The 16,466-nt window shown below is 37.5% G+C and overlaps 1 protein-coding gene across 50 annotated transcripts in view; it reads right to left on the minus strand.

Moving 5' to 3' along the window:
• The window catches only part of FUT8 (fucosyltransferase 8), a 464,407-nt gene that overhangs the window by 248,814 nt on the left and 199,127 nt on the right, over positions 1 to 16,466 (minus strand). Inside the window, exon 6 of one of the 50 annotated variants that reach the window (XM_063644489.1) lies at positions 11,381 to 11,458. The exons of the other annotated variants lie outside the window; for them this stretch is intronic. The gene's annotated coding sequence lies outside the window, so the exon portion shown is untranslated. The remainder of the gene's footprint in view (positions 1 to 11,380; positions 11,459 to 16,466) is intronic. 50 annotated transcript variants of the gene reach the window in all.

Consider the following 16,466-nt stretch of genomic DNA (forward strand, 5'->3'; position numbering starts at 1 on the left):
TATTTGCACCTTGTCTACCCACTATACTTTGAGGTAAGAACCATGTCCTATACAATTTTATCCCCTTACCACTTTTAATATGGTGCAATGCAAATACAGGCAAGTTTCACTTGGTCTTCTAACTAAAAGTGTTAAATTGTTGGCTTTAGCAGAAGGCTCTTCAAATTTCCCTATGTGCAATTCAACAAGTCACTACAATTTTGAACCAGATTCTGAGTAGGTAACACTGTAAAACTGTGGTGAGAATCCAAGATATGTTATTGTATCTTATGATCAATATTCAGCATAACTGCCATCTGCAAAAGAAATGGTAATTAACTGGGAAAGGGAAAAAGGCTCTAAACCTTGCTCTTTGCCACAGTCTTCCATAACCCTTATATATAATCCCTGACTAACTAAAAACTAGACCTTAGAATGCCATCAACTCCCCAGATCAAAGCTCTGGGAGGAGGGACGGATGTGACATAGATGTGTATTTAGTTTTTGATTTATCATAGTAGGTCTTTCTCTAAAAATTAAGAGATTTGCCAAATTTGTTTTCAGATGAAGTCAAAGGCAATTTCCTAGTAGAGTAAAATTTGAAGAAATATATATTTTTTTTAACACAGATACAGGCTTTTGTAAATGTTTCCAGTCAACTTGTAATAATGTCAACATTAGCGCAAATTTAGATTGAAAACTATTGCCCTTCTCAGTAGTTTGAGCAGATGCTTGGGCCTTGATAAAAATCACTAAACTGTGTTTAAAATATATGTGTATCTGTAAAATTCAATACAGACACAGCTGACAAAAATCACTTAACTGTGCATAGAGCAATACAAGAACTAAAAGGTTATGGGAACCTTAAAAGTCACATGTAATCATCACATCTGCATGCAGTTAAATACATAGACTCCAGTTTCAGAAATCCTGAGCTTACCAAAAACTTTTACAACTAAATTTGGGTTCTTTGGGGTGGAGGTGAAAGAGACACAAAAGGAGAGTAAACAGCCTCTTACAGCCCCTATTTTGACTAAATCTGCAGCTGTAATTACAGCTGTTCTGAAGCTTTTCTTGGAACTGCCCAATTACATTTAAATAATAACCAAAAGTAGGCTTAATGAACAGAAGAATTTGATAGGAAGACTTCTTCATAGTTAAAAGCTATTTTTGACTATATAATTAATATTTTATTATTTTTGCCCTGCAACTAATAGATAAGAATTGTTATAGAAATGCAAGAAGCTTTTTCTTCCTTGGGTTTTGGAGTTTTTAATTTTTTTTTTTTTTGAAAAGAAAGTACACTGAATTTCTTTGATATTTGTGCAAAAACTTGCATTTAAGTTTCTTCTCCCTTGCCATGCCATCTGTTTTACTACGAAACAAGTCTATGACCCACATGACATATATGTGTGATACCAATAAATAAAACATAGAACCCTTTTTAATGTAATTCCAAATACATTTTCTAATGATGCATTTTACTCAAAAAAAGTTACATCAATCAACACAAATGAAGCTATACAGATTTTAAGACTCATTTTTATGTTATATTTTAAATATGATCAACAGTTAATTTCCTGGACAATTATTCAAATAGGGAATTATTTTTTTAATCACAAATCTATAGAACTTTTTAAGTAACTGATCTGTCCATTTATAAAAACATTAATTGCATGTTATGTTTTATCCCTGGATAGCAGAGATTCCTATAAAAACATCAATACTTTCTTAGGGAGAAATAAAAAAGGCTAATAAAGAAGCTTTCAGGTTCCCTAAGATTTAATATACGGAGACTAAAAGAGATACGTCCCAGAAAATTAAAGAAAGCTAGGATACTGAACACTTGCTTCATATTCACCATTGTTACAGGTGGAGGAGAATGAGGTGAAGGAACAAAGTAACATGTTACAAAGAAAAGGTTCTTGCCAGTGACGGTTTGTGTTAGATAAATCTGTTCTCTAACTTCCTCTGGCTATCAAAAAGAAAAAGCAACATTGTTGAATTTTTCATGATATTTTGCTGAACAACAAAAAATCGTAACTTTCTAATCATTGATGGAAAAATACTTAATACTACATGACAATACTAAAATATTGACTATATCTGACACATTTACCCTGAGAGCCTCATGTAACTAATCAAATATATTTTCCATAGTTATAGGCAGTATATCCATGTAGAAATAGTAAATATATTATTCTTCAGGTTGTTTTTTTTCTATTCAAGTTGATTCAAAAAGTACAAGATCGATGGTGAACTTGATTAGGAAGGAATAGGAAACTCACCCCTTTTCCTGTATTCTGAAAAATTTTAAAGAAATGCCCCAATAATCCTAAATATGGTGGCCAAATATTCACACTTTCCTGAATAGGCCTGTGTCTTCTATGGATGCTAACCAACACAGTCTGGTATTTAAATTAAAAGCTAAGCAAGCATTACAAGAGGAACACAAGGAGCCACAAAGCAAGAGGCAAACTAGCAGATAATGAGGATTTACATATTTAAAGAGGATAAAGATAACTTAATTTCAAGGCATAGATTATATTCACAGGAAATTGGCTCACCTGTAGTCAAAATGTACCTCATAAAGACAAAGAAATCACATGGAGCACAGAAAACAATTCACCAAACTCAAGAATGAACAGCGTTAAGCAGCAGCTGCTAGAAAACAGTAGTGCATTAAAAAGGTAAAGAATAGCTGATCCTTTAAGTCACAAAACCAAGCTCTCTGAAAAGCACAGGCAGGCTTTGAAAGGTTGGGTGTATACACCGAAGCCTGCAAACCAACTATCAAAAATGATCTCATTTGACTTCTACTAGGATCATCACAGAAGGATGAAGCAAAATGAAAAAAGGCAATTGCAATTTAAGTTGAAGATGTGTCATCAACTAAAACAGCTGCTGCAAAACCCTATTCAAATCTCCCTTTCAGCCATATGTCTACTTCGAAGCTTTTCATTATCATATATCACTGTTTCCTCTACTACAGAGCACCTACATAACAGGATCCAAGACACACTGCAGGCTGGGTGAGGTAGCTCATGCCCCTAATCTCAGCACTTTGGGAGGCAGAGGTGGGAGGACTGCTTGAGGCCAGGAGTTTCAGATCAGTCTGGGCAACATAGCAAGACCCATTTCTACAAAATTTTTTTAGCCAGACGTGGTGGCACACACTTGTAGTCTTATCTACTCAGGAGGCTTAGGCAGGAAGATCACTTGAGCTCAGAAATTCAAGACTGCAGTGAGTTATGATCACACCACTGTACTCCAGCCTGGGCAACAGAGCAAGACCCTGTCTCTAAAATAAACAAAGAAAAAACTGCACAAAGAATGCAAGGAGCAAAGACTGAAATTTCCCGCACCACAAAATATTAACTCCTTGATCTCTGAAATTTCACAAAGACAGCGCCTTCCAAAATCAAGAGCTAGGAATCTAAAATCATGAGCAAGATAATGGGCCCTTCTATTTGGGGGGCTGGAACTGGGGGAGACAAGAAGAAAGGCAGCAAGAGCCAATGACAAAAAAATCTACTGTGAAGACATTAAAAACTGCGATTTTTTTTTTTTTTTTTTTTTTGAGACGGAGTCTCACTCTGCTGCTCATGCTGGAGTGTGCAGTGGCACAATCTCTGCTCACTGCAACCTCTGCCTCCCGGGTTCAAGTGATTCTCCTGCCTCAGCCTCCCGAGTAGCTGGGATTACAGGCACCCACCACCTCACCTGGCTAATTTTTGTATTTTTAGTAGAGATGGGGTCTCACCATGTTGGCCAGGCTGATCTCAAACTCCTGATCTCAAGTGATCCGCCTGCCTGGCCTCCCAAAGTGCTGGAATTACAGGCGTGAGCCACCATGCCCAGCCCCAACATTCTTAATAAAATTCAAATTGCCCAATAATTGTTAATCTACATGATCAATTCTCCCCTCCTCTGAGAGCTATCCTTGACCAATTACTCCTCAAACTGAACTCTGCCTGACCCCTCCTGTCAAAGCCCTATAAAAAAATTCCACCATCCTTCTCCAAGTTAGAACTCTCCTTCAGGGCCTTCTCATGCCCACTATTTTCTAACATAATCTTATGCTAATAGAGTCTAACAATGCTCTGGCTGATTTTCATCCAAACTATGTAATGTTCCAGAAGGGCAACAGGGCAGGAATTTGCTTCATTTTTTCTTGATGGGTTCCAAAGTAACTGTAAGCACTGCTTCTATGTCCATATAATCACTAGGGAAATATGCAATAGAAAAGTAAAGCTTTCTCTGGTCATTTCTTTAAAATAATAAAGACAAACACTTATTAAGCACATAAATATACTGCTATATACTTCTAGGTTATTGATTCTATTTAATGCTCACTACAACCCTCGGGATAAATATGCTTATCTTCATTTTACACATGCAAAATCAGAAATTTAGTTTAAAAAACTTACCCAGTTCGCAAATGGTAAATAGAGGATTTAAATCCAATTATCCCAAATCAACTCTTTCTATTCAAGCAAAGCCATAAGCTACACTGCCCTAGCTCCAGCTACCATCTATAAGAAACAAATGCATTCTTCTGAGCCCCCTCTGTCTCATTAGGTCTACTTATTTGCTTTTTACAATATTTCAGTAAGCCTCCGTGACTTAAAGACTTCTTCATGTAATTCATCTCTTATTTCCACCTCTTCCTATACGTTCCCAATGAGGCTTAAGTATCCTATAGCTGTCTCCCATCCAGTAATGCCAAGTTTTACAGTTAAAACAATTGTACTCCTAACAGATTTCATCAAGATGCGTTCTCTAAACATTTCTAAGTAAAAATAAAACATACTGTATTCTTCACATCAGTACAATCAGACTCCACTAGTATGTACTGTAGTTTATTTTAACCAACTGAAAATAATATTGGAAATAAAATACCTTTTAAAACGTAGGTATCATTATATATGCAGAATAATAGTTTGGGGGGATTTTTTAGAAAGAAAATTGCCAATACAATTTGTATATAATAGATACTTGCATTAGCTAGTGCTAAAACATAAAGAAATTGTAATTCTCAAACCAGAATTATTTTTACCACAGAAAATAATGGGAAAAAAAGTTTTAAAAAATGGAAAATAATGGGGTTAAAAATATACTATATATGGAGGTCAGGATGCAGTAACAACCAGGTTTGTCCTCTCACTTAAAAGAAAAACGAACATAATATAGAAAACAACATTTTTCAAGAAACTGGACATCAAGCAACAAAGAACAGTGATTCTAGAGAGACAGGAAACAAACAATACCCTTCCATTGTCCCAGCTTACAACCTTTAGAGACTTTTCAGGCTAAGGCCCAGGGAAGAGAAAGAAATCCAAGGGGAGCTAGGTGCATGGATAAACTAACTTGAGTTGATGAAACAGAAGAGCTTAGAGTCCATGAAGACCAAGGTAGCTAGCCCCGGGAAAGTAGCAGGGCGGCTATGCAGAGAACAAAACCCAGAAATCTGCCGTAGGGCCTCTCAAATATTCAGCACAGTACTGATTAGCTCAAAGTGTGAGACAACTACTGGAGACTGGGGAAAAAAACATCTGAAAGAATTTGAGAGAATAGTGATGGATAATTATGCAGCCTTAGGAATATCGCCTGCTCCTACCAGCCAAACTGGTAAAGCTCTTAATTCACAGGACATTGAGTGGGGTGCTTAAGAAGGCCTTGCCTCAGTAGGGAGGAATAACTAGCCCTGGATTGAGCATTGCTCCAGGCCTCCTACAAATATCATAAAAGCAAGCCTCAAATTATCTCTAAATAACTACATATCCGGAACAAAATTCAACAGTATTTCTAATAATAAAAGAATATCTTAACACTCAAAAAAGGTAAAATTCACAATGTCTGTCAGTTGAAGATTACCAGATATGCAAAGAGGCATGAAAACATGAATAAAGCAATCGACTGAAACCAACCCAGATGTTAGCAAACAAAGACATTAAAAATTATTTGTTTTTTTTTAAATAGAGACGAGGTATTACTATGTTGCCCAGGCTGGTCCTGAATACCTGGGCTCAAGCAATTCTCCCACCTCAGACTCCCAAAGTGCTGGAATTACCATGCCTAGTCTAAAAGTTATTCTAAATGTATTTCATTATAGCCAAAACATTGAGACATGGAAGATATAAAAAAGATCTAAATCAAAACTCTAAAGATGAAAACTATAATATCTAACATAAAAAAACTACATAGAATTAACACATTAGACACCATAGAAGAAAAGATTCATGAACTTGGAAAAATACCAATAAAGACGATCCAAAAGCATAACACAAAAAGAGAAAAGAACACAAAAAGAATATAAAGAGCATTAGTGAACTGTGGGGCAACATCAAGAAGCCAAATACACATCATTACCAAGTGGGTTTATTTCAGAAACATAGAGTTGGATTAACCTTTAAAAATCAAGCAATGTAATCCACCATATTAGCAAACCTTTTTATTTTTTTGAGACAGGGTCTCACTCTGTCACCCAGGCTGGAGTGCAGTGGCATGATCTTGGCTCGCTGAAGCCTCTACCACCCAAGTTCAAGCAATCTTCCCACCTCAGCCTCCCGAGTAACTGGGACTACAGGTGTGTGCCACCATGCCTGGCTAATAAAAAACTTTAAAAAAAACAAACATAGGATCATTTCAACACATTAAAAAAAAACTGACAAAATTCAAAATCCATTCCTAATTTTTTTTTACACTTTACCCAAACTAGGAATGGAAAAAAACTTCCTCAGCCCAATAAAGTGCATCCTGAAAAATCTACAACATCATACTTAATTGTGAAAGAATAGATGCTTTCCCCCTAAGATTAGAAACAAGACTAAGATGTCTGCTCTTTTTCTATTCAACATTATATCAGAGGTTTTAGCCACTGAAATCAGGCAAGAAAAAGAAATAAAATGATTGTCTTTTTATTAGAATGGAAGAAATAAAGCTCTCTTTATTCACAAAAAACATGCTTTGTCTATGCAGAAAAGCCAATGTAATCTACAAAAAAAAGCTACCAGAATGAGTACAGCAGGTTTTCAGGATACAATGCCACTATACAAAAATCAGTTGCATTCTTATACATTAGTAATGAACAATTAAAAATTGTATGTTATTGGCCGGGTGTGGTGGCTCACACCTTTAATCCCAGCACTTTGGGAGGCCGAGGAGGGCAGATCACTTGAGGTCAGGAGTTCGAGACTAGCCTGGCCAAAATGGTGAAATCTCGTCCCTATTAAAAATACAAAAATTAGCTGGGTGTGGTAGCTGAGCAATCTCAGCTACTCGGGAGGCTGAGTCAGAAGAATCACTTGAACCCAGAAGGTGAAGGTTGCAGTGAGCTGATACCACGCCACCACACTCCAGCCTGGGTGGCAGTTATTGACCACACTTGGCCAATAACTCTGTCTCAAAAAAAAAAAATTGATATTTTATTACAATATTTATAAAAGCATCAAAAAATATAAAATACTTAAAGATAAACTTAATAAAATATGGGTAAGATCAGTACACTGAAAACAATAAAATACTGCTGAAAGAAATTAAACATCCAAATAAATGGAGACATCTTATTCATGAGTCAGAAAACTTGATATCGTTAAGATGTCAATTGTCCCTCAAATTCATCTATAGATTTGATGCAATTCCAATCAAATATTTACATACTGTTTCTTAAATTCATATGGAAATGTAAAGCCATTCCAGAGAGAAAAGCCACACAGTAATTTAAAAAGTGAAAGCTTAATAAAAAGGATCACTAACTATTTAACATGGGGTTGGAGAAACAGCCAATTAACTAATGAGAAATAAAGAGAACTCTAAGAGTAGCCAATGCTCCCTAGGCTGACACAGAACACCAAGGCAAGAGCTTCCTCCAACCCTAAACCATCCCAGGGCTGAGATCCAGACCTTGTTGGAGAGAACACAGTCCTCTCACTGAATAGCAGAGAAGTTGCTGTAGTGCTGAACCAGCAGAACTTACTGGAAGTCTACCTTGTGGAACTTGCCAGAAATCCATTCTTTAGGGTGCTAGTAAAATCTCTTCACACACAAGTGTCCCACCAAAAGATAATCTGTTACAAATCCAACTGAGGGGGAAGTAAAAGAAGTTGCTGGCCTCGAGTCACTGGTTGCTGGGTACTGCTGCCCTCTGAGCACTGCAGAAGGCTGATAATGGTGAAAACATGCACCCTACAGAAACTGTAGTGTGGGAAAGCCAATATGGGTTGACGCTGGAGAAGCTGAGTGTGTTGCTACAGTCCACTAAGCAAGTACACAGAAACGAACAAGCAAAACTTCTCTGCAGTGTTTCTCCAGCACTCTGTACTGGCAAAACTTAACATTGTCAGTTGACAAGAGAAAAATATTTAAAGGGCCTGATCTATTTTCACAGAGCAGGCAGAAAGGATGCATTTGGAGCTGAAAGACAACAGATTGGTAACCAGCACAATAGCCAAAATTGCTCTGAAAAGGAACAAGACGTTGTATGGGTTAACGTGACCCGATTTCACGACTTATAAAGCCATAGTAGTCAGCATGGTAGTGGCACAAGAAAGACAAAGAAATCACAGCACAGAAACAACATCCTGGAGTTGTGGTCCATTTATAAATTGATTTTCACAAAGGCTTAGTTGGAAAAATTGGTTTTATGTCTATCCTGAGCTACTGTTTAGTTGGTTATAGAGCAAAATTACATTCAGCTTCTTCTTGTCATGTAAGAGGAATTTGGAGGGTGTTGCTTAAAATTTTATTCCACCTGTACATTTGTCACTTTAAAATTAAAATTGAGCTGGTATGAGAGACAAAAAAAGAAAGAAAGAAAGACAAAGAGGTCAGTGGAACAAACTAAGAGTCAGAAATAAACCCACGCATATACAGTCAAATGATTTTTGACAAAAGTCAAAAGGACAAACCACTTCGGTAAATGATGCTGAAATAACTGCATGTCTCTACCCCCAAAAAAAGAATTTCTATGCAATTTTTATTCCATATAAAAAAATTAACTCAAAATGCATCATAGGTCTAAATACAAAACCATGAAACTTCCAGGAGAGAACTTCTATGCCCTTGGATTAGGCAAATATATCTTAGATACATAAACAAAAATACAATCCATATGAGAACAAACTGATAGATAAACACAATCCATATGAGAACAAACAAATTTCATCATAATTAAAAATGTGTGCTCTTCAAAAGATACTATTAAGAGAAAGAAAAGACAAGCAACAGTCCAGGAAAAATACATCTGCGAAGCACGTATCTTATAAACAACTTTGATCGAGAATATAAACCGCTCTCAAAACTCAATACTAAGAAAACAAACAACCCAATTTAAATAATGAACAAAATATTTGAACAGCTATTTTACCAAAGAAAATATACAAATGATAAATAAACACAGGAATGGACAGCCCCTGCTCAAATGTATATACTATAAGTTCCATTTTTAAAAAAAACTTTAGAAAATGCACTAAATTTATAGTGACCAAAAGCAATTCAGGATTTTCCTGGAGACAAGGAAGGATGGGTAGTAGTGGGGGAAAAGATTCCAGGGCAGCAAGAAGAAATCTGTGGAGGTAATGAGTATGTTTACTATCTTAATTGTGGTGATGGATTCACAGATGTATACATATGTCAAAACTAATCAAATTGTTCATTTCAGATGTGTGCAGTATTTTGTATGCCAATCATACCTCAGCAAAGCTGTTTTAAAAAAAAAAATCACACTCCATTGACCCGCTAGAATACAAACTACATAGAAGTCGATCAGAAAAAAAGAAAGTATATGTTACGGAATTATAAATCACTTAAAACGGAGTTCATGTGATTAGTATCTTTAAAAAGTATCCCTAAAACTCAACAACAAAAAATCTGATTCAAAAGTGGGCAAAGGACTTAAATAGGTATTTCTCCAAAGAAAATATGCAAATGAACAATAAGCATAAGAAAAGATGCTCAACATCACTTACCATTTAAAAAATGCAAATCAAAACCACAATGAGATACCACTTCACACCCATTAAGATGATGATTTAAAAAAAAAAAAAAAGCAGAAAATCAGTGTTGGTAAGAATGTGCTGAAATTAGAACCCTGTGCAGTGCTGATGGAAATGTAAAATGGTGTAGCCACTGTGGAAAACAGTATGATGTCTCCTCAAAAAAATTTAAAAAAGAATTACAGAGGCTGAAAACGATGGTCATGCCTATAATTCTAGCACTTTGGAAGGCCAAGGCAGGCAGATCACTTGAGGTCAGCAGTTCAAGACCAGCCTAGCCAACATGGTGAAACCCCACCTCTATTAAAAATACAAAAAAAAATTAGCCAGTGTGGTGGTACACGCCTGTAATCCCAGCTACTTGGAAGGCTGAGGTAGCAGTGAACCTTGGGGCAGAACCTTCTTGAACCCAGAAGGCAGTGGTTGCAGTGGCCGAGATAGTACCACTACACTCCAGCCTGAGTGACAGAGTGAGACTCCATCACACACACAAAAAAAATAATAGAATTACAGTATGATACCAGTGATTCCACTTCTGGATACATACCCAAAAGAATCAAAAGTGGTGTCTGAAAAAGTTATTTGTGCCAGGCACAGTGGCTGACACCTGTAATCCCAATACTTTGGGAGGCCAAGGTAGGCAGATCCCTTGAGCCCAGGAGATGAGATCAGCCTGGGCAACATGATGAAACCTGTCTCTACAAAAAATACAAAAATTAGTTGGGCATGATGGAGTGCACCTGTAGTCCCAGCTACTCTGGTGGCTGAGGTGGGGGCATGACCTGAGCCTGGGGAGGTCGAGGCTGCAGTGAGCTATTAAGATGTTCATGCCACTGCACTCTAGCCTGGGTGACAGAGTGAGACCCTGTCTTAAAAAAAAAAAAAAAAATCACAGTTCATTTCTGCAGTTTGCAACAGTTTTACTACTACCAAGATGGATGTTATCATAATGATGGGATAGAAAGGGCAGATTTAGATAAAAAAGCAATCACAGTCAATAAGCACTTCTAAAGCTCCTAATTAGGGCCAGATACTATGAGGCACTAGGGACACAAAGATAAAGAATCCCTATTATTAAGGGATTTCTGTTCTAATCACATTTACCCATAGTCAGGAAATCCAAACATGTGGTCATTAATGGTATCATTTCAAACTGATTCCAATACCACCCAGAACCAACCATAATAAGAAGCTTCCAAATGATAGTAGCAAAATATTTGGTTTCTTCATATAAGAAAATTTTAAATCCAATTCCCTCATTCTCAAACTGAAAAGAACCATTTCTCAAAGATAACATTAATGAGACAATAGATAAAAAACACGTATAAAAAGAACTTTGCAGATCTATGATACATTTAACATCTTGCTCATATTTGCAACAGGCACAGTAATCAAAATTGCCTCACCTTTCTGGACACCAATTCTTGTTTTTAGTCCTTATCTTCTAGCCCCATAATTCAACTTATTGCTGGTCAAAATAGAATCTTCATATGTGAAAGAACAGAGATCAAAAACAAGCAAAGAAGGAAAAACAGGAGGGGAGGGGGATAGAAGGGGAAGAAAGAGGGACAGCAGGGGAAAGGGAGGACAGGACGGGAGAAAGCAGAAGTAGGAGAAGGAGAAAGGAAAGAAGAAAGGGAGGGAGGGAGGAAGAAACGCAGACATCAGTAAATTATGGAAAATGCTGAATCTCACTCATAATCAAAGAGATCCCAACAAACTAAGAGATCCTTTCCACCAAGTGAGAAATACTAAAAGCTCAAGAATACCCAGTGTTAGAGAAAATGTGAGGAAAAGGTAACTGTGTAAATTGGTACAATCTTTCTGCAGGGGATTTGTTTCTATGAATCAACAACCTCAAAAATAATTAAATCATTTGGGCCAACCATTCAATCCGAAGGAGTTAATGTTAAGGAAAAAGTAGATAAAATTGTTTGCGTACATTTACATACATGTATTGATATAGATGCCATATATTAATGTATGCCATCGACATCTGTAGTTTTTCAAAGCTTCTCACATAATTCTTATGATAATCTACTTTTGGAACCATGTCCCAGGGAATGAATATATGTATTGAAGGAACTAACATTTAGTTAGCAACTTTTGTGAGCCTGGCATTATACTGACACATACATCATCTTGTCTAACCAAAACACATTAAAAGCTAAAGGGGATGTTTTAAAAAGTATTCCTAAAATACTGATAACCAAAGCCTTACAGGGAATTTTCACTGTTATATTCATACAATCAATTAACAGACTTTATGTTCCTTTGTTGTTTAAAGCAAAACAGACAAAATAAAAGAATTTATCTGCACAAAGAATGATTCATCAATTAGGCAGCACTCTGAACCATAAGAGGTTTGAAGAGCTTCATTCGCAGCAGTGTGGGCTGCAAGCTTTATAGGCTGAACACAGAAGGAAGACAAAGAAAACATATCTCATTGGTCAGAGTGGAAACACACTACGAGATTACTTAGGTGGTTTCTAGTTGGCAAAATATCTAGTTTCCTTTCACTTTCTAAGTTGGGCTTTGGTTCGCTTAGATAGGAACTTAAACAGCTAGAGCCACCCAGCCTAGTAGCCTCCCAACTAAAAATTTAACACTGCAAAGACAATTTCTAGTTATCATCTCAACATTTCCCATTAATTTCTCTCATAAAAATAAGAGCTATCCCCAAATAAGAAAAAAAAAATCACACTCAAGAATTCAGAATATCAAGTAAAAACTAATGGGAATAGGGAGTTTTTCCTATTGGGGGTATTTGTGTTATACTTACCAGTCGAGCATCTCAAATCCACAAATCCAAAATGCTCCAGTGAGCATTTCTTTAGAGTGTCACGTCAGTTTCAGATTTTGGAACGTTTTGGATTTCAGATTTGGGATGCCTGACCTGTATATATAGGGTTCAGTACTATCCATGGTTTCAGATATCCACTGGGGGGGCCTTGGGGACTCCTGTGTATCAAATTCCCTCAAGTCAGCAACACAGAACCTAAAGCACAAGAATACTATTGTTCTCAAAACCTCAAAGATAGTTACTATCTGGGGTAGAGGGGGGAATACTCTCTTTAAAGAAGAGTATGTCCAAGAACAAAGACAAAGAGAAATCAATTAAATGACTATAATGGAGTTTACTTAGAGGGCTCTCAACATTTTACAGACCTGGTTCTAGAACCTAGAATCTTCTGATTAAAAAGTATATAATAGATACAATCTAGACTTGGCTATATTAGTTTCTGACTTTTCTGCTGCCTTCACTGATGCCTCATAACTTTTAAACCATGATGCTTTTTACAGCTAGAACTCCTTCCAGGGGGGTAAAAAAAAAAAAAAAAAGACATCGCAAATCCTTAGTCATCTTTCCCTACAATTTGGTTCTATAGTTCAGATTCCTCTGACTTGACACCAAGTGAGACAAACTTACCCAGGCTAGAAGCTATGAGAAAAGTTCTCTCATCAACTCTTGCTATATGATTTGCTCTTAGGCAAATCTAACCCATGCCAGAATTTAGAAGTTGACCAACAGCTTATTTCCTCTGTACTACTGTTTTACAGTATTAGGGTTTTTCAAAAAAATTTAGCAAAGCTGTAGTTACTTGATTAGCTGCGGGTCAGACAGACACACCCAGAACAGGTCATCCTATAGGAAATCTCCTCTATATAGAAATATATGTATAGAAATAAAATTGACTGACTTAGGTATTTTGCTAAAGTTTAAACAACGCAAAAATATATGCTCAATGAATAAATGACTAATCAAAAAGGTGTTCCTGAGCATCTAGTCTTAGCTCAAGGTGGCCCCAAGGTATTCATAGTCTCCAACATCTATATGTTCGAAGCCAGAGACCTAGGGAACTCTTATTTAGTTAACAATAGTAACAATTAACATTTATTGAGCCATTACTTCATGCCAGGCACTGTGTTGAAGACTCTGCATTTTTAATCCATATTTTACAGATGTGGAAAATTAGCATCGAAGTTACTATTCAAGGTTGCACAGATCTTAATTGACCAAGTCAGGAGTCAGACCACACACCTGCTTTACTCCACAGCTTATGTGCTCTCTAGGGCAATTCCAGAATTCCAACAAACACCCTGATGGCCATAACTGTCCACAGAAATACTCAGAATCTTCAAGAGTGCCAAAAAAGCTTATATTTAAGTAGAGAAAAACTTTACATTTAGGTTGACTTATATTTGGAATAAATCTAATTTTAAAAATTCAATCATCCAGTATATAATTTATAGTGAAAACTTCCTAATGGTAGCTTAGAAGTTGCTGAAGTTTATGCATAAAGAATTAAGGGATAAAGATATTTAGAAGAGCTTAGTCCCGTATAATGTATTCAGACCAGAGACATTTCTGAAATGAGTGAGGTTCCAAGATCCCAGTGTTATTGGGCAGAGACTTCCACTATCAGATCTATTTCTACGCTTGAGCCCAGAAGTTTAGGGACTGCAGTGAGCTATGATAGCGCCACTGTACTCCAGCCTGGGAGACCTACAGCAAAACCCTGTCTCAAAAAAAAAAAAAATCTACTTCTTTAAATCTACCACTTGAACAAAGAATTCAAGGATCCTCTCCTTTGTGAGATCTTTCCTGATCCTCTAGACACAATTCATTACTCCTTTCTGTGTGCTACTACTGACTTTTACACCTACTTCAGTTGTACTTACCACACTAAGCAAAATTGAGTTTCACACAGCTCAAAACATTTCACACATTAACAGACTGACATCCTCACACTAATTTCAGAACATCAAATTCAATCTTTTAGATAACACCTTATTAACAATGATTTTGAGTTACTGCATGAAGCTTTGTCATTGTACAATGCTAGGAAATTTGAAGAAGAGGTATGAAGCCAGGCCTCCCTGAAGTTTAGGGGGACATGACACTATCCTGATCTACGATGAAAAAGAAATAATTCTTCCTATCCCATCCTCCAGTCCTGCTCCGGACAAAGCACTAGTCACATATACTTGGAAGCTGGGAGAGGGAAAAAGATGAGAGTGAAGGAGTAATTGGAGTTGTAGTTCTAATATCCTATAGTGTAGGTGTTCTCTTATCTCGTCTCTTACCCTTGACTTGTCACCAAAAGTCTCTGATTTCTCTCTCGGGACAGTGCAGGCCTACAAGTATTGCTGGGTTCTAAGCAGAAATCCTAGGTGATCAAACGAGTAAAAGGCACCCATTAAGCACCAAGCTCTTACTACCACAGCAGGGTGAGAAAGACCCTTTCCCTCTCAACTTCCTATACCTACAATCCCAGTAGCAGGCCTCAAATTCCAGAGGTTGCCACCTCATCCCCTACAAGGAGGTTGGGCCCAAGCCTGATTTCCTCAGCCCCAAATATGCCTAGAAATCCCATCCTTACACTTTTTACCCGCCCCCAGACAAGGTCTCACTCTGTTGCGGAGGCTGGAGTGCAGTGGCTCTAACATAGCTCACTGCAGCCTCAAATACCTGAGCTCAAGTGATCCTCTGCCTCAGCCTCCTAAGTACCTAGGACTACATGCACACACCACCATGCCTGGCTAAATTTTTTAAATTTTTTGGTAGAGACAGGGTCTCACTATGTTGCCCAGGCTGGTCTCAAAATCCTGGCCTCAAGCAATGCTCTGCCTCTACCTTCGAAAGTGCTGGGATTACAGGCATCATCCTGACACTTTTAACATTATGCAGCAACTGATATTTCTAATTCCGAAGGAGATAACATGCCCAGGAACTAGAATTGAGTATTTTATAATAATAAATTTTAGCTCTGTGAAATGACTCTCCATACAAACACCCAAATACCTCCTACGCCTATGACATGTGGAATTTTTATTTTCAATCACATTTTGGGAGACATGTTATCATAGAGGAAATTAGGGGACTTCCTGTACTGTAATTATTAACTTATATTTCTAGTTCACCTTCCAAATTGTCAGTTTCCTAAAGGCAGGGTCATTATCATTTTGTATTCCAAATTCATAGTAGTTGTTAACTACGCTTCTTGAGGAAAAAGTGAGACAAGATTGGGGGAAAGACTGGGAACAAGATACAAAGAAATATGTGAGCATCCTTGTATGCATAACTTTAAATCCCATACTAGTAGATATTCTTTTTTTTTTTTTTTTTGAGATGGAGTCTGGCTCTGTCGCCCAGGCTGGAGTGCAGTGGCGCAATCTCGGCTCACTGCAAGCTCCGCCTCCCGGGTTCACACCATTCTCCTGCCTCAGCCTCTCCGAGTAGATGGGACTATAGGCGCCCGCCACCATGCCCGGCTAATTTTTTTGTATTTTTAGTAGAGACGGGGTTTCACCGTGGTCTCAATCTCCTGACCTCGTGATCCGCCCGCCTCGGCCTCCCAAAGTGCTGGGATTACAAGTGTGAGCCACCGTGCCCAGCCCATACTAGTAGATATTCTTAAGTGATATTTACTTTCCCAAAAAATCCTGTCTTCCAGCCAGGTGCGGTGGCTCACGCCTATAATCCCAACA

Source organism: Symphalangus syndactylus, chromosome 8 (assembly GCF_028878055.3).
Source record: "Symphalangus syndactylus isolate Jambi chromosome 8, NHGRI_mSymSyn1-v2.1_pri, whole genome shotgun sequence".
Lineage (NCBI taxonomy): Eukaryota > Metazoa > Chordata > Mammalia > Primates > Hylobatidae > Symphalangus > Symphalangus syndactylus.